This window comes from Aquarana catesbeiana, linkage group LG03 (genome assembly GCF_042186555.1).
Source record: "Aquarana catesbeiana isolate 2022-GZ linkage group LG03, ASM4218655v1, whole genome shotgun sequence".
NCBI lineage: Eukaryota > Metazoa > Chordata > Amphibia > Anura > Ranidae > Aquarana > Aquarana catesbeiana.
The window spans coordinates 546,841,357-546,860,606 of NC_133326.1; the positions used below are offsets into that span (position 1 = coordinate 546,841,357).

General features: G+C 43.3%; 1 protein-coding gene across 24 annotated transcripts in view; it reads left to right on the forward strand.

The window, feature by feature from the left end:
• Nucleotides 1–139: 139 nt before the first annotated feature.
• MICAL3 (microtubule associated monooxygenase, calponin and LIM domain containing 3) overlaps nt 140–19,250 on the forward strand; it is a 313,530-nt gene continuing 294,419 nt past the window's right edge. For 3 of the 24 annotated variants that reach the window (XM_073621538.1, XM_073621547.1, XM_073621545.1), the window contains exon 1: nt 147–606. The gene's annotated coding sequence lies outside the window, so the exon portion shown is untranslated. Of the gene's footprint in view, nt 607–14,711; nt 14,846–19,250 lie in introns of those variants that run through there. The other 21 variants (XM_073621557.1, XM_073621555.1, XM_073621559.1 and 18 more) reach the window with 14 other exon arrangements.

The following is a 19,250-nucleotide window of genomic DNA, read 5'->3' on the forward strand; positions in this document are numbered from 1 at the left end:
CCACTGCTCTAGAGGATTTCTTCATGCCATTGGGTTGTAGCACCTTATCTTTACTTTATGGACTATATTTATACAGTATATATGGGTGCAACCATCAATACCAATGAGCAAGGCGCACGGTTTATTGTTTAAAAGAAAGGTTGAATGATTCTCTTACATGAAAATTTCAGTTTGCGCTTTTGAACTAAATGACAATCTTAAAAAAAAAAAAAAAACGGGTTTTGTACAGATGTACGGTCTGTGATTATGTAACCATTGTGGAAGTGATTGAAGATCCTCCCTGCCCTCATATTTTTTTCCGTAGGAAGATTAGGTGTCCCGGGGGGTGCAGCAGAAGGGAAGGGCGCCGCAGGCTCCATCTCCATCACCGTGGTAACCGTGACGAGCTGCGAGATGATCACGCAGGACCACAGACGGAAGATGGAGGGGAAGAGAGGGGAGCTGATGCGACTCTGATTCAGGGAAAGGGGGTCCCTGGAGGATTATCCTGTGTACATGGCAGACAAAACATGAATTTGCGCCGTGTACGCACTTGACAGCCAGCAGAAAGCGGCGACAGATGAGTGGGTGGCTTTTGCAGATGGAAGGCAATGCGACATCTCAGAGGTAAGACGTAATAATAAGATGAAGCTATTAAAATGAATGTACAGCTGAGACCTTTCATTTTCTTTAGTTCTGGGTGAAGTGTGGAAAGGTTAAGAACCCCTGTCGTGTTTCCATGGCTACCTGTGCCGCTGCTGGGGAGCGTCACCTTCTTCGTTTGCCCTGGTGACCATTGTCACTGCAAAAGTGATGGGAAATCCAAAGTTTCCAATGTGGTTCCAATGTGGTCACCTGTTCTGGTGACAACTGATGTGGTTGTGAAGAGATGTTTTCTCACTTCTTGTTGTGTCTCTGGGACAGAAAATGAAGGGAAATCTCCCCGATTGGGCAGAGAAAAACATTTGAAAAACTGACAAGGGCCTCAACCATTTCTTACTGCATCCAAAACAAAAAATACTTTTGGCTTTACTTTTAGATTACAGCAGAACTTCAGCCAAAAATTACAAGATAAAAGAAAAAACAGCTCCTGCATTGCACAATTTCTGCCACTAGATGTCCTCAGTCTGATGGCCAGCATTATTCAACCCACTTCCCCTGAGCCTGGATTGTCCTGGACCCACCCCAGCCTATGACTGGACAGTGAAAGGAGCAGCAATGAGCTAATTATCCCTGCCGACTGCCACTCTGCTCTATCCTTCTGTTAGCATACTTTTTGTTAGACGATAAATTGATTGGCCCCTTGTGCTGCTTCTTCCTCCTGTAATATGTCACAGTCTGTGCTGCAGACTGTGACATACTACAATTCATGGTCAGAGACGGCAAACTACAGGAGATGGTCAGAGATTGCAAACTACAGGAGATGGTCAGAGACTCCAAACATACTAGAAGAGAAGGTCAGAGACAAACTGCAAGTTAAGTTACCCTAGTTAGGTCTGCACGACCACCAGGAAGTGATGCTGAATCCATGCTGGTTTATGTGAGCTGGGAGTCTGAGCATTAAGTGGACACAGCTCTGATATCTGCAAAACATTGTTTCAGGTGGTGCACTACTTTCTGAGTGCACTATACTTGTGAGTGTAATATTCTTTTGCTTTTAATAAAGTTTATAGTGTATTTTCAGTATAACACTATCCAAGCCTCAGACATGAAACATGAACAAAGCATATCCCTCTATAGTGTGTACTTGTCTCAATTCAGAGCATTATGTATCACTTTTGTCTGCTGCTTCATTCCTCTTCTATCAGAATGAATCACTTTTGAAAAGTTTTCCTTACACCAAAAGAAAAAAGGTCCAGCAGATTTACAGTCTCGGCTCTGTTCCTATGTGCTGTGTGGAGAGGTTGTCCTTTCCCTCCAATCAGCTGTCCAAGTTTTCCTGACAGCGTTGGCGAGTGTAACCTCAGCACTCGTCTCCCTTTTTTCTGAACTCTCAGACAAGCTTTAAAATTCAGCACTTTGAATGGATATAGAGGAGAGCAGACTGCAAATAAACAGGTACAACTTTTTTAAGGAGGATTTGTTTAATTTCCATGTATCACCTGAGGATAGTCACTTCACTGTTATATGGAAGTTTTTACAGTCACTTTAACCAAATGATCAAGCCATCAAATAGTTGATGTCATAACTGATGACATGTGCAGCACAATAGCAGCTGCAGGTCAAAGATCAAGATGGCAGCTACCTTGGCTGTAAAGAATAGGAGGGTTTAGTTCCGCTGTAAATGTGGTGGCTGCATTCATTTTCTTTTTTTTTTTTTAGATGCCCTATGTGTCATAGGCATGTAGAAGAATTTATAATAAAATTGAACCAGTGTGACCAGTGGGCACCACAACTCTTTAGAATGCTTTAGCTGGGCATGTCTGATCCAGGATAAAATGCGTACTTCCCATGAGGGCTCAGAAACTTCTCTTTCTTCCATTCTACATAAGCTGGGCTGTCATTCACCATAATGACTGACATATGGAGGCCACAGGCACAAAATCTCTCTTCTGCTCTCCCATTGCAAAAAACTGAGGCAAATACTATAACTGTTTGTGTTTAATGATTGCAACAGTGTTTTATTGAAAACAGTATGTGGATTTTCCAGTAGATTGGCATTCTTCCAGCGATGATCAACATAACCGATATAGTGAGTCCCAGTTGCGGCCCCTGACATCCTTAGGGGCCATGCATAATATTAGGTATATGTAATGCTACAGGAGATTACTAGAGACTGCCGAAAATGGTATACCGCAAGGGACAGTCAGAGACCAGGGACTTGCTAAGGGAGATTGGCAGAGGCTGCGGACAATAAACGGTACTAGAAGAGATGATTAGAAACTGCAGACAAACTACAATACATGGTCAGAGACTGCAGACATACTAGAAGAGATGGTCAGAGACTGCAGACAAACTACAATACATGGTCAGAGACTGCAGAAAAAACAACAATAAATGGTCAGAGACTGCAAACATACTACAGGAGATGGTTAGAGACTGCAAACATACTAGAAGAGAATGTCATAGACTGCAGACAAACTACAAGTTACCCTAGTGATGTCTGCACGAGGAAGCAAGGCTGAATCCATGCTGGTTTATGTAAGCTGAGAGCCTGAGCCTAAGGCTGGGTTCACACTATGTGAGGCGCAGCTCGCAGCAGGGGTTCCGGTGCGTTCCCGTTCACTGTTTCAGGTCCGAATTAGCCCATTATTTTTGTCTGAACTCGGACCTGAAACAGAGCCAAAGACGCTCAGGGCCCTTCTGCAGTGCGCTCCACCGTCGCCCCGGAGATGTGTGAACTGGCTCTATTGAGAGACAGTCACTCTCTCCTGCCATGTGAATTGGATGCAGAGAAACCAGCATCCAGTTTGCATAAGTGTGAACCCAGCCTTAAGGGGACACAGCGCCAATATCTTCAAAACGTTTTTTAAGGTGGTGCACTACTTTCTGAGTGCGCTATACTTGTGAGTGTGATATATTCTTTTTCTTTTACTAAAGTTGATAGTGTTTTTCCGGTATTACACTATCCAATCCTTTCTTTTTTGAGTGGAGGAGTCCTGGAGGTGTGGAGTTGAAGAGTTAATATCCAAGAAACATTGAGGAGGGCCATGGGATAGCAGTGGTGCCTTGGAGGTGGTGCCTTGGAGTGAACCTGTTAAAGGGGAATGCGCATCTGACCTATTTTTATTCAAATAGGTCCAAACAGTAAAGTGAGAGCGGGGTGTCATAATGGTGGTGGGACCCTCTGCACTTTATTCATTATAAAGGATGTCTGAAGACTGCGCAAAGCACAGCATCTAGTTGTTCACACGTTTAAGAGACCGCATCATTGGACATTTTTAATTTTGTTTAATAGTAAGCTATATGTCATTTCCTTTATGTTATGGTTTTGATGTTTATATATGTTGTGACGGTTCATTTATATGCTGATCATATATAAAGAATGCTAGCATTTTCTTTTTTCTTTATAGTTATAGATTTGCCACACATTTTTATGCATTTTAATGCAACAGTTGTTGATATGTGATACATCATTGTGTTGCGTGACACTTTTTCTATCTGACATTTTTGAGGGTATGTGAATACACATGATAGTGTAAGCAGCAACCTTCTATGTTGAAAATCATTTTTTTTTGTTTTGTTTGTTGAATTGAATGTATTCTTTCTTGAGAAGAGGAGATTAAGGGGGGATATGATTTACATGTATAAATAAAAAGGCGGATCATATAGTGAAGTTGGTGTTGAGTTATTCACTTTAACCATTTCCATACAGGACCTGTATGAACCTTCTTGCCCAGACCAATTTTCAGCTTTCAGCGCTATCACATCTTAAATGACAATTGCGTGGTCATGTGATCCTGTACCCAAACAAAATTTTTATCATTTTTTTTCTCACAAATAGAGCTTTCTTTTGGTAGTATTTGATCACCTCTGGGGTTTTTATTTTTTGCGCTGCAAATAAAAAAGTTTGAAAATTAAAAAAAAAAAGTTTTTCTTTGTTTCTTTTACAAAACATTTTAAATAAGTAAGTTTTCTCCTTCACTGATGGGCATTGATGAGGCTGCACTGACGGGCACTGATGATGCAGTACTAATTGGCATTGATGAGGTGGCACTTATATGAAGCACTGATAGGCACTGATAGGTGGCACTGATAAGCAGCACTGATGGACACTGATAGGTGGCACTGATATACAGTAATGATGGGCACTCATAGGCGGCACTATGGGGCAATGATGGGCACTCATAGGTGGCACTGATAGGTGGCACTGCAGGGCACGTATAGGTGGCACTGATGGGCACAGATGGGCGGCACTGATAGATGGCACTGATAGGCAGCACTGATCAGAGGCGCTGGCAGACATCACTGATGGGCACAGAGTGCCAACTCTAATGGGCAATGATCCCTGGTGGGCTCTAGTGGGCTTACCTGGTGGTTATCGGTGGACAGCCCTGGTGGTCCTGATTGGGCATCCTCGGGGGGGCTGCACTGATAATCAATCAGACCCCCCTGTCAGGAGAGCAGCCAATCGGCTCTCCTCTACTCGCGCCTGTCAGCACGAGTGCTGGAAAAGCCGATACACTGCTTTTCTTGTTTACACTGTGATCAGCTGTGATTGTACACAGCTGATCACATAGTAAAGAGCCTCCCTCAGAGGCTCTTTGCCTCGATCGGAGATGTGGTGTGTCATACTGACAACCCACACCACCGATTGGCACGATCACAGCTTATCCTGCTGGACGTCATATGATGTCCGGTCAGGATAATGAAGCCACTTCCTGGCCGTCATTTTGCTATATGATGTGAAGTGATTAAGGTCATCACAGAGGACAAGGGGGCACTTTAAGTCTGGAGGAAAAGAGATTTAATCTACAAATATGGCAAGGTTTCTTCACAGTATGAGCTGTGAAAATGTGGAATAGATTTCCTCACAAGCTGGTTCTGCCCTGCTCAGTAGATTGCTTTAAAAAAAGGCCTGGATTATTTCCTAAATGTACATAATATAACTGGATACTTACATTTATAGGTAAAGTTGATCCTGGGAATATACGTTTGCCTCTTGGGGGATCAGGAAATAATTTTTTTTCCCCTACTGGAGCAAATTGGATCATGCTTTACTGGGTTTTTGCCTTCCTCTGGATCAACTGTGGGTAAAGGGATTGTGTATATACGATTGTACATCTCCCCCCCTTTTTATTGGTTGAAATAGATGGCTTGTGTCTTTTTCAAGCAGACTAACTATGTAACTATGTTCATTTTATATCATCACAGGTAGTTTAGCACTTAGAGTACGCAGAGGATACCCTTTTACTATTTTTGCTGTCTCAGGAGACTGAGGAAATGCTTCCTCCTGCCTGCAGCAGACTGATAATATCTTAGCCTAGGCAAAGTCACTGGACTGGAGCTTAAGGATGGCTCTTTATTAAAAAAAAGTGTAACACTCAACGAAAGAAAATGGTTGGTTTTGTAAATGAAGAAGCTCTGACCTATTAAACATAAACTCAATTTGTATGTTTTTTTCCGGGATTGTCCGCTACAACCACCATGACACGGCCAGAAGGTTGAGTTTGATTAGCCACAAAAGAACGAGACAGAGATCTTTTTGTTTATTGTTGTGCACTGTATGCTGCCGTCACAATAAAGGACAAGGGCGAGGACAATGGAGAGCCTGTCTTGAGCCACTGATCACATCTTTGGTCCCTCCAAAGCCAGTCAGTGCTGGAGGATGGAAGTCAGAGATAGACTCATGCTAAATTGTATCAAAAGGCTGACTCTATGTCCAGAAATACATGGGAAAAGCCACAGCCACATGAGGGCGCCCCCTGTGGCCAGTTATATAACTGCAGGCATATAAGAGACAAAAACTACAGTAGGTGTATGTGGATAAAAAGAGATGGAATTTGCTTTTCTCTTGCTGAGAACAACATAGCCCTGACTGCGGTGTAGATCTTATGTAAAAAGTGTGTAGAAAGGTTTCCAGTGATAGTAACAACAATTATGTCAGACAGATCATGGATGCCCAATAAGGAATGGTGCCACACTTAGTTAATATGAGAATTATGTCAGACAGATCATGGATGCCCAATAAGGAATGATGCCACACTTAGTTAATATGAGAATTATGTCAGACACATCATGGATGCCCAATAAGGAATGATGCCACACTTAGTTAATAATGACAATTATATCATACAGATCATGGATGCCCAATAAGGAATGATGCCACGCAGTTATGTCAGACAGATCATGGCTGCCCAATAAGGCATGATGCCACACTTAGTTAAAAATGACAATTATGTCAGACAGATCATGGATGCCCACCAAGGAATGGTGCCACGCAATAATGTCAGACAGATCATGGATGCCCAATGATAGTATTCTGGCTTGTTGTCTCTGCTGTCACACGTCTCCTGTCCAGTTTTTGTTTCCTCCAGTAGTAGGTGGCCAGCAATCTTTTATCACAATTTGTAGAAGTAGAAAATGAGATGGGGTGCTAATTAGTGCAAAAGCAGCCTATGAACTGGCAGGACCACGTGCATGGTGATCTTGGTAGACTTTTTAGCAGTGCAGCATTTAGGCTGGATTCTCATCTCTCTCGCCACTCATTTTTCCTTGTATTATGTTCTTTAGTGTGCGTTTTTAGTACATTTTACAACGTTTTACACACGTTTTTTCATGTGCATAAATGCAGGTAAATGCATATAATATTGGCCATGCCTCCTTTTTTTATACAAGCAGAATGCAGCAGGCAGATATGAACAGCCTAATTGGAAACAATGTATTTTCATGACACGTGTATTTTTATGTGCTCAAAAATTAACGTAAATGCACACAGGTAGGATACAGGCCTAATAGTCACAACCATGATGACCCTGGGAGAGGATCATTCTGTTGAACCATCATGGTGGTTGGCTCTACTTTCTTTCCTACAGTGCCCTATTATCGGAGACATGAAACTGGCGCTGTACGGTCACATGATCATCATGTACTACTGAACCATCATACCTGCTCTGCCTCCTTTCCCAGAGCCATGGAACCAGTGCTGCTCCTCTGTATGTATCTCAAATCTAAATCCAGAACAAAATGGCACTTTTGTGACTGCCCCCATATGCATCATATTAGTTAGTGACACCTTTGTGACAATGAAAGAGACAATAAATTTTACAGACTGCAATTCTACATATTACATACCCATACCTCCCAACTTTCTGAGATGGGAATGAGGGACATCTATTAGCAAAAGTATGAAGGCATAGGACACACCCCCTGTCACGCCCCCTTAAAGGAGAATTGTAAATATATATGATTGGTGCTTTTTTTTACCACTACTATTCCTTTATATTGGCTTTTGGAATTTACAAATGCAGCAATTTAGAAATTGGATGAAAGTTTTAGCACTGTAAAACACTTTTTAATAGATAAGTAGTGCATTTTATATATAGCTATACAGATCAGACCAAAATGTGGGACAAATGAGAAGGAAAGAGGGCAGAGGGACTTTGTTCCAATTCAAGGACAGTCCCTCGAAATCAGGGACAGTTGGGAGGTATGCATACCACTGCTCCAATTTCTGCCTGCTCTATGGGCTTCTTTTTTGTAATTCCTTTATTAGTATAAAAGAGTCATAGAAAAACATATACAATAGGGATATGCAGCTTAGTACATCGACAATAGAAACTTCAATATATGGACGTCTGACAAAAAACACCAAGACAACGATCCCAGGGGAAGTATTCAATAGGCTAATGCAATACCACGACTGTAGCATATATAATACCGCTCACCCACAAGTCAGGAGAGCAAACATCAAAACATTGGCAATGGAACAAGAAATGGCACACATGGCGAGGTCATGTGTTTCGGCAAGTGGAAGACCAATTGGGAGGAACAGGGAGGAAAGAGAAAGAAAGCAGAGCTAAGGGAGAGCGAACAGGACCAGGTGCTCTATGGGCTTCTAACCATTTCACCGCACTAATGACACCCACCCTCAACTCTCTCCTTTCTGTAATCCTTACAAAACATCTTTCCCTTCTGCCTATCAGCCTACACAAAAAGTTTGCTAAATGCAAGCCTGCTTTTGGATTTCAGCTGGTGTGGTGCACCTTTATATAAAGACAGATTTGGGTTTTTAAACTGGTTGCAATGAAAAACAATCCAATCCATTTATAAGGTACATCCACATACCTCCCAACTTTTTGAGATGGGAGCAAGGAACACCTATTAGCAAAAGTATATAGGCATAAGACACATCCCCTGCCACGTCCCCTTAAAGGAGAATTATACAAAAAAAAAAAGGATTAGGTAACAAGTGCTTTTTTTACCACTACTATTCCTTTATACTGGCTTATGAAATTTACAAATGCAGAAATTTAAAATTTGGATGAAAGGTTTAGCACTGGGAAACACTTTTTGAAAGATAAATAGTACATTTTATATACAGCTATATAGATCACACTGAAATGAGGGACAAAAGAGGGACAGCGGGACTTTGTTCTAAATCAGGGACAGTTGGGGCCTATGCACTCTCTCCCATCCCTGGCAGATTCATTGGTGTGAGTTTCATCCGGCGGTCAGTATTTGGCATAGCTGAGGTCAGTGTGGCTCTGGGTAAAGAGAATCTCATTACGGTGATCTTGGATGGGATTTGCAGTTTAGGTGGAAGCGTCAGATGGTCTCCTCTGTTTCACTAATCTTATTACGTCTAAGACGAGGTGATTGCCCTTGGCCGACAGAAGCTCTTCCTAGAGGGCCGTGAAAGGCAGGTAGAGGCTTGAAATCTGCAGACAGGGATCGGGGCCACACAACGGGGGATATGGAGTATTTCCTGGAATGGGAGAAAATCGGAGCTGAATGTTCCATACTAGCAAGATAATAGATTCACCATTACAGAAACAGAGAATTGTGGGAAAATGCCAAGGTAGCAGCCATGATTGTTCAGTGGTTTAATCCTTCTGTAGGACACTCATATGACTACATAACCTCAGCTCGGTATTTCTGATAACAGGAGATGATGGGAAATAGTAGAAAGTTGGCATAGCCCATAGTGCTCCTAAAATTCTGTGACATGTATTAAATTGGACCTGTGAGCCACATATCACTGCAACAGTATCATTTTTCATAAAAACACCTTTTATCATTAAAAAGCCATTCTGATCTCCAGTCAGTGACTTTGACTGGGCTGAGATGATGTTATCAGGCTGCTGCAGGCAAGGGGAAGCATTTCCCCAGTCTCCCCTCTCCCAGTGATCAGACTGCAACATTGTAACTTTGTAGCAAGTCACAGGATGATAGGCTGCAGCAAGGGCTGATCTGTGTCAGACATTTGTGAACACAGCCAACAACTGCATAGACACCAGGGTTTACATGATATGTCATCTCTGAGCTGGCATCTCCATCCAGGAAGCAGAGACTGACGATGCCTGAACAAAGATGGTGACATCTTTCTGGAGAGAGAACTAATCAGTGGCCAGTTTCTCAGCACCTAACACTAACACCTGTAGCAATGTCTTCCTTAGAGCCCTTTCACACTGGGGCGGGGGGCGGCGCCAGCGGTAAAACGCCACTATTATTAGCGGCGTTTTACCGTCGGTATGCGGCCGCTAGCGGGGTGGTTTTACCCCCCTCTAGCGGCCGAGAAAGGGTTAAATACCACCGCAAAGCACCTCTGCAGAGGCGCTTTGCCGGCGGTATAGCCGCGCCGTCCCATTGATTTCAATGGGCAGGAGCGGTAAAGGAGCGGTATACACACCGCTCCTTCACCGCTCCGAAGATGCTGCTAGCAGGACTTTTTTTACCGTCCTGCTAGCGCATCGCTCCAGTGTGAAAGCCCTGTTAGAAAGGGCTGTTAGAGATTCAAAAGACAGGGCAAGAGTTAGGGGTGACACAGCCAGTGCAGGCCTAGTGCAAAGTGCAGTTACAAAACAAATAATATCATTTCACAGAATTTATAGGATATTTACCTATAACTTTATCCAGCAACAAATCTTCAGTATCCGTCACCAAAACAAATCTGCTGGATGATGTGAAGCGCAGAGAAAGGCCTACTAGGTGAGAAATAATAGAAATACAAAATAATGCAACAAGAAGAATGTTATAAAATATCAATAGGATATAAAACAAAGTAATAAAACATAAAAAGATAAAACCAAAAGTATTGGGACACCTGCCTTAACACGCACATGAACTTTAATGGCACCCCAGTCTTAGTCTGTAGGGTTCAATATTGATTTAGTTCCCTTAGTTCCAGTCAAGGGAACTCTTAAGGCGTCAGCATACCAAGACATTTTGGGCAATTTCATGCTCCCAACATTGTGGGAACAGTTTAGGGATGGCCCCTTCCTGTTCCAACATGACTGCACACCAGAGCACAAAGCAAGGTTTATAAAGACATGGATGAGCGAGTCTGGGGTAGAGGAACTTGACTGGTCTGCACAGAGTCCTGACCTCAACCCGATAGAACACTTTTGGGATGAATTAAAGCGGAGACTGTGAGCCAGGCCTTCTCATCCAACATCAGTGCCTGACTTCCCAAATGCGCTTCTGGAAGAATGGTCAAACATTCCCATAGGCACACTCCTAAACCTCGTGGACAGCCTTCCCAGAAGAGTTGAAGCTGTTATAGCTGCAAAGGGTGGGCCAAATCAATATTGAACCCCACAGACTAAGACCCCGTACACACCATTAGATTTTCTTCAAATTTTTGTCTTCAGATTTACCAAAACCATATAATATGAGGTCAAACCTTAATGCCCTGTACACACGGTTGGATTTTCCAACGGAAAAAGTGCGATCGGATTGTGTTGTCCGAAATTCCGATCGTGTGTGGGCTCCATCTGACTTTTTCTGCCTGAATTTCCGACACACAAAGTTTGAGAGCAGGATATAAAATTTTCCGACAACAAAATCCGATCGATTAAATTCCGATCGTGTGTACACAAATCCGACGCACAAAGTGCCACGCATGCTCAGAATAAATTAAAAGACTAAAGCTATTGGCTACTGCACCCGTTTATAGTCACAACGTACGTGTTTTACGTCACAGCGTTCAGAACAATCGGATTTTCCGACAACTTTGTGTGACCGTTGTATGCAAGACAAGTTTGAGCCAACATCCGTCGGAAAAAATCCATGGATTTTGTTGTCGGAATGTCCGATCAATGTTCCATCGTGTGTACGGGGCATAAGAGTTTCAATGTGTATGCAACCACGCAGGCTCTTGCGCTACAAAAATCTGCAGAAAATCTAATAGTGTGTATGGGGCTTAAGATTGGATACACACTATACAATGTTCTGTAGATTTTTTTCCTTCAGATTTACCAAAACCATATAATATGAGGTCAAACCTTAATGCCCACACACGATCGGTCATTCCAACAACAAAATCCTAGATTTCTTTCCGACGGATGTTGGCTCAAACTTGTCTTGCATACACACGGTCACACAAATGTCGGAAATTCTGAACGTCAAGAACGCGGTGACGTACAACACGTACGACGAGCCGAGAAAATGAAGTTCAATAGCCAGTGCGGCTCTTCTGCTTGATTCCAATCATGCGTGGAATTTTGTGCCTCGGAATTGTGTACACACGATCGGAATTTACTACAACGGATTTTGTTGTCCGAAAATTTGAAAACTAGCTGTCAAATTTTTGTTGTCGGAAATTCCGACAACAAATGTCCGATGGAGCATACACACGGTCGGAATTTCCGGCAACAAGCTCACATCCAACATTTGTTGTCGGAAATTCCGACCGTGTGTACGCGGCATTAGAGTTTTAATTTGTATGCAATCAGGCAGGACCTTGCACTATATGGTTTTGGTAAACCTAAAGGAAATCAGACAACGAAAGTTGTATAGTGTATATGGGGTCTAAGACTGGGATGCCATTAAATTCAGGCGTCCCAATACTTTTGGCAAAATAGTGTATATATCTATGTCTATGTAGATATATATATATATATATATATATATATATATATATATATATATATATATATATATATATAAATATATATATATATATATATATATATATATATATATATATACATACATACATATGTGTGTGTGTAAACTCTGCTAATGTTTTATTATTGTTATTACAAAGCAGACAGGTTTCAAAATCCTAAAGAAATCATTAAATAAAGCTTGTTATGTAATAGTAATAATATTTATATATATTACAGCTGTAAACCCATTTTATTTTATTTTATTTAACAATTGTCATTTATTTAAATGAAATCCTCTTTTCACCTTATTTCATCCTTTGCTACATCTCAGGGTTTATGGCTCATATTGCTAGTGCAATATTACCACTAAAACAGTGTCTTTACCTTTTATACAAACCTTAACAATAAAACTATAAACTGTAAAGTGCAACGTGTCAATAGGTCAATATAGAATGCCTATTATCAAGTGCAAAATAAAACCCCAGAACAGAGGTATTTAACGATGATTCCCAAAGTCAACTTCCGTTAATCATATGAATTCAATGTGCATATCGTGCTCCAATTCACATCTGTGCTCTATAAAAAGAACTTTTCACCACTTCGTGTGCCACCACCGCCTTCTGAAATGCATCCTGATGACGCCTGTATGTATGCGAAACGCGTAGAGGCTTCTGAATAATTGCTGGCGTCACTTCCTGTTCCAAACCTGCACCAGAACGAGGCTTGGAGCTCACGCCGATCCCGGGAAACGAATCGGCGGAGCTGAACCCCAGAACACACTGCTGGAAAGACTCAGTGCCGGTCTAAAGGCACTTCAATTGTGAGTGCAGATTTTACACATTCTGGATATTATCTTATTGGTTAAAATAAATTTGATATAAGTATGTTGCGCAATGATGGATGTTTACTTCTTATGAGATACCAAGACTGGCATGGAGATATGAGGAGTAACTAGTGGCAACCTAGCTGGAGGAACGCCAGGAAAGTGGAGTGGTTATCCCAATATAAACCAATGGCCAAATGTTTTCTAGGTTCTGGTGAGTGCCCATTTCAGAAGGCGGTGGTGGCACACGAAGTGGTGAAAAGTTCTTTTTATAGAGCACAGATGTGAATTGGAGCACAATATGCGCATTGAATTCATATGATTAACGGAAGTGGACTTTGGGAATTATTGTTAAATACCTCTGTTCTGGGGTTTGATTTTGCACTTGATAATTTGCACTCTATATTGACCTATTGACACTTTGCACTTTACAGTTTATATTTTTTATTGTTAAGGTTTGCATAAAAGGTAAAGACACCGTTTTAGTGGAAATAGTGAACTAGCACTTTTGGATCAGCGCAGTTACACTTTCAAATATATATTTTTGTCCTAATCTATGGTATAGGACTTTTTAACTGCAGGAGATCAAATTTTAATTTAATTTTATTATTACAATCTTTGATTCATTTTGGCGCCGGTGACACAATTTTCTATTTATGACTCATAGTGCTCAGTCCTGAAAAGACAGGCATCTTGTAACAGCAGCGTTCACATTACTCTCTTTATACAGTATGATATTTGTCAGGGTGGGTTTCCTGAGGGTGACAATAGTGGACCATGCTTGTGTAATGTGGGTTAAAAAGGCAGCTTGTTGTCTCCATCCGAAGCCCACGTGGCAGAGTGACAACATATTTTGTTTGGGAGACAGGGACAAAGCGTTGTCACCCTATACCAGGAAGTGACTGAACAAAAATCTTCATGGCAGGATCACCAAGGATTATTTTAATTAAAGCTGCAGATCTGAAGAGATTGAAAATTATTGTTGAAATTACATTAACATATTAAAGATTATACAAAGTTTTAGTAAGTTAATAATGATACTTTTAGTAATTGTTATTAATAATATTGTGTTGCTTTACCATTACTATGCCACAGGCGACTTGAAATAGCGAGCAAGCCTTAATAATAATCTAAGCATTATCTCTTTAAAATTGTCTCCGCACATCTATGGGCGGAGCCTCCGGGTAATCTCGGCTCCCTCATTGGTTAGTTTGTCCTCCTCAGGCCGCCCGCCCCGTCTTCGCTCTTATTTCTTTTCACCTTCACACAGTGCGGACTGTACCATCTGTCAGCCGGTAGGGTGGATAAGGAATGCTTGACTCTAGAGCGGTCTGTTGGCCCTAGCTGTATATACGGTGCGGCTGTCATTGTCGGGGAGCAGGGTAAGGGGCATGGGAGAGTCGGCCGGGTTTGTAGGTGTGAGCAGTGCTCCCTTGTGTTCGGGTAACGGTGGTAGGCTCCAGGGGGGGCGGGGCCGTGTGCTGGATACAGTGTAGCAGAGAGGAGGAGAGCGGAGTGCGGCGGGGCGGATCTCCCGGGATGCGGCTCGGAGGTGAGAGCTCTCCTGTAATTCCTCTGTGTGGCCCCTGAGCACAGCTCCCCGGGAACCCCTCTCAACTGGAGCTTACCATGTGGCTCTTGAGGTGACCTCACCAGCTCCATGTACATTATCCATCCATCTGTGGCCCCACGTTAGAGTAACCCAGGGGCCCCTCAGCATGGCATGAACCCTTCCCTGATTCTACTGATTATAGGGCCCCTGAGTAGAACTCTGAGGGCCACTCTCTAATGCTTTATTAACCCCTTTCCTCCTCCTGGGGCCCCTGAGCACAGCTTCTTCTGGGACTCTCATACCCACTTCATGCCTTCCCTGGTGCACTCTGTGGCCCCTGAGGAGAGTCGCCTTGGGGCCCTTCAGCTGGCATTCTTAGGTGCCTCATTAACCCCTTCCTTTTGTGGCCGTTCTCACTAGGTGATCTGGGGGCCCTCTCTTTAGTCTGGTTTCCTATGGACCCTGCCTGTGGCCCCTGTTGCAGTTCCTCAAGTCTGGGGGGGGGGCTTACTGTGAAATCACACTTTTGTGCCTTATTAACTCCTTCCTGTGGCCCCTGGGGACCCCCACTCTTAGCCTTGTTCCCTATGAGCCTGCCTGTGTCCCTCGTTAACCCCTTCCTTCTTGGGGACCTGCACTCTCAGCCTTGTTATAAGCCTGCCTGTGTCCCTCATTAACCCCTTCCTTCTTGGGGACCCTCACTCTCAGCCTTGTTATAAGCCTGCCTGTGTCCCTCATTAACCCTTTCCTTGTTGGGGACCCCTACTCTCAGCCTTGTTATGAGCCTGCCTGTGTCCCTCATTAACCTCTTCTTCTTCTTCTTCTTTTCTTCCTGCATCTCCTCACATCCTCTGATCAGTCAGTTGTCTTGTTAACCCCTTCTGCCCCCTCACATGCCATAGTTCCTCTCCTTAACACTCTGTGGCCCCCAAAACATTACTTGCATGATTTCTTAACCCCTTCTCTACCCCCCCCCCCCCACCACATCATTTATTTATGGGCTTTTCTTGAGTTTTGTCATTTTACCCCTTCCCTCCCCTTTTCTTGTGGCCCTTGGTATCTGCTGTCACAGGGGTCCCATTGTATGCCTTTGCTGCCTAATAAACCCTGCCATCATGTGTGCTGCCATCTGCAGTTCAGGGATTGCCCCATTGATGCAGTCAGATCCCCATGTCCCTCAGAGGTCAGCAGCCTGGTGCTGCCAGGGTTAATTACCACTCCGGGGAGGCCCCTTTGGGAGCTGTGTGATGGAATGTGGCCCCCCTGTATTGTCTTTTATATCATGGTGGATGCTGCCTTATGTAGCTCTGGGGTTGGTGACCTTGGCGTAGAGATTCCAGACACAGGCAGTCTGTGTGGGGAAACTACAAGTCCCAGCAAGGTTTGCAGTGGTCTGCTGGTACCTATAGTTGCTTTTACCACAAAAGAGGAAATAGCCATACCTGAGCTACATCTGAAAACCAGTTCTCCTCTTGTGTAACTACAAATCCCAGCATGTCTGGCACAGGCCACTGGTACCTGCTGTGTGTTCATCTGCTAGATTGTGAGCTCCTATGATTACTGCTGATGTGGCACTGCAAGTCCTAGCAAACCTTTAAACTGGAGTCCTGCTAAAACGTGTAGATGTGTTTGCACCTGTCAGTCATGCTGTCTGTCTGTTAGATTGTCAGCTCTGGTGCACATTCTGCATTGCACAGCATGTTATTTTAGGCTTGTGTTGAGGGCTGGGTGCTGTAAATGGATCTGCAGGTCTGATGGCTGATGATCGTAGCAAGTGACACCGAAGATGGGACTCCTCCTCCTTGGTCTATGGACATTGCTTTGTGTTATCTTTGTTCTTCTTTAATAGTGGCAGGTGCCTCTGCAATACATCTGCTTGTATCATCAACCGTGCATGTCCAATCCAAGCACTGAAGGTCCCCCTCTTCTGCTGAAAATTTTGGCTGATCCAGGCCTCACCTCTTTCTAGGTTGCTGACCCTCAGTTGGTGAATCTTATATTATAACCTGCTTGCATCTCTAGCTGCATGCATGTTCAAGGTCAGACAGCCAGGCAGTTGGTATGTCTAGGCAGTCTACATTGACATGCTTAAGATTTCTCCAGGTATAGATTTTTCCTTTAAATGGGGCCAGTCCACCTAAAAGGAATATTTCAGGTAGAAGGAGAGCCTGGTGTTGGAAACCTGTTGTGGCAGCGAGTGCTGTACCCTGCAGTGATCACACCTCCTCTTATAAACTCCATTCTATAAAATAACATCTAAAGCTGCCCATACACCTTGTATGGATTCCACTCAATCCCCATCATGTCAGACAGGCCCTCGTATTACAAAGCTGCCCATACACCTTGTATGGATTCCATTTAATCCTCATCATGTCAGACAGGCCCTGCTACTACAAAGCTGCCATTAGATCTACAGAAGGTTTTTAGGTGTATGGTCAGCTTCACAGTCTGCTGCAGCATATGCAAGAAAAGGTTCATTGAGTTAATCCCCCCCATCATTCAATAAAATCTGTCAGTTTTTGGGTGGAAAGCCCCTTTAATAATTGGGGATTGGTGCAACACAGACTTATTATAATGCCCCCATGATGTTTACTTCTCCTTTCTTTAGACTTCCCTCTGCTCTCTGCTGAGTCACACTCCCGCCTGTCATTCCTGCTATTATGTGTATCCCCTCAGTGAGCTTGGCATTGCTCCTAGTTACAGACACTGTCCATTTAGGCCCATGAGCTCCTCACCATCTTGTCTTGTTTTGTCCCTGTTTTTTTGTAAAGCACCAAACAAGCTCTATGGATCCTGAATAATATGGATATTTTGTATCGGCTCGTGGCCTGGCGGAGTCCCATAGCGTTGTAACATCCCAGCACTGATTTCATGATTCCACTTATTTATTATTCATGTGTTTTCTGAGCTGCCGAAACCGCCTCTGCCTCTCCCCTGAACATGTAACACGAGACTGACAGAAGATCAGAAACATGACCCCTGTCTGTGAGGGGAAATAAACCTTGTAGTTTATGGGGGTTCTCATGACTCTGACAGACACATGTGCAGAAATTCCAAGAATTCATCACTGTGTGTCATAGATGAGAAGGTCTGAAGCAGTAAAGAAAAGGCTCTGTTGCCCCATGATGCAATAGGGTATGCCCTGTGCTGAGGACCTAGACACAACATATTTCAGGGCTAGTGCACATGATCATTAATTTGAAGAGCAATCTGCATTCAGATTGCTCTTCAGAGCGCATTTGACAAATGGTAAGGCAGTGTATCTCCTCCTGTCTGTTTTAACCCCTTAAACCCCACACTAGTGTGCTGCACATGGTTTCTGGGAGGGCCCCATTCACCAGGCGATACTTTCTACTGAATATGATAGCAGGAATCATTTTTTTCTGCACAGCAATCCAAAGCATTACAGCTGTGACATCTGTACTCGTGCCACACACACTACCTTTGCAGCAAAAGGGGGAGTGGTTGGGGGTGGCAAACATGTGGCTCAGCCATACGTCTAATGTCACACAAGTGTAAGTGAGGCCTAAGGCTAGATTAACATTGGTGTAAATCACACGCATTCCCATATCTGCACTAAACACATGAGGGTGCCGTTAACTCCTAAGGACACCCCCATGCACTAAACAATGCGGTGCAGTTTCCTGTTTTTTGCAACACATGGTGTTAAAACACTGAGGTTTCCATGTGGCCACATTTTAAAAAGGTGCAGGGACCTTTTTCCTGCAGGAGACACCGGCACAGCAGCCCCATTCAAATGAAAACATGACATGCAAAACTGCACAAATGTGAACCCAGCCTAAGGCTTAACGTACATGGGACGTTTTAAAACCTTTCCTAAACGATTTAACTTGACAGATAGTAACCCATGTTTAAAAATGTCCTTTTTGCCATGTTTACATGCCGCGTTTGCCTTTCGAAACCTTGTGTTTTTTTTTTTGTTTTTTTTGTTTTTTTTTTTTTTTTCTCAAATGCTCAAATTTATAAACGCCTGTTAACGGAATGCGGCTAAATGCGAGTTACCGCATTTACAAGCTGTTACCGGCTTTTGGTGTTTCAAATGCCTCTGAACATCCGTCCTGAACGCTTTTTTGGAAAGCAAAAAAAAAATGCTAGCGGGAAGCTTTTAACCCCCGCTAGTGGCTGAAATAAGGGTTAATAGCGCCCGAAAAGCACTGCCCATTCATTTCAATGGAAGGGGGCGGTGGAGAAGCGGTGTATACAGCGCTCCCATACCGCCCCAAAGATGCACTGGGGCTGCATGGGACGCATTTTTCAGGTGCTATTTTTAGCCCAAAAGCAGATGAAAAATGCCTCAGTGCGAAAGGGGTCTTGGTAAAATCAGGAAAAAAAAAAATTTAAGTTGCACAAAAAATCCTAAGCCCCCACCCCCCACATGTACGTA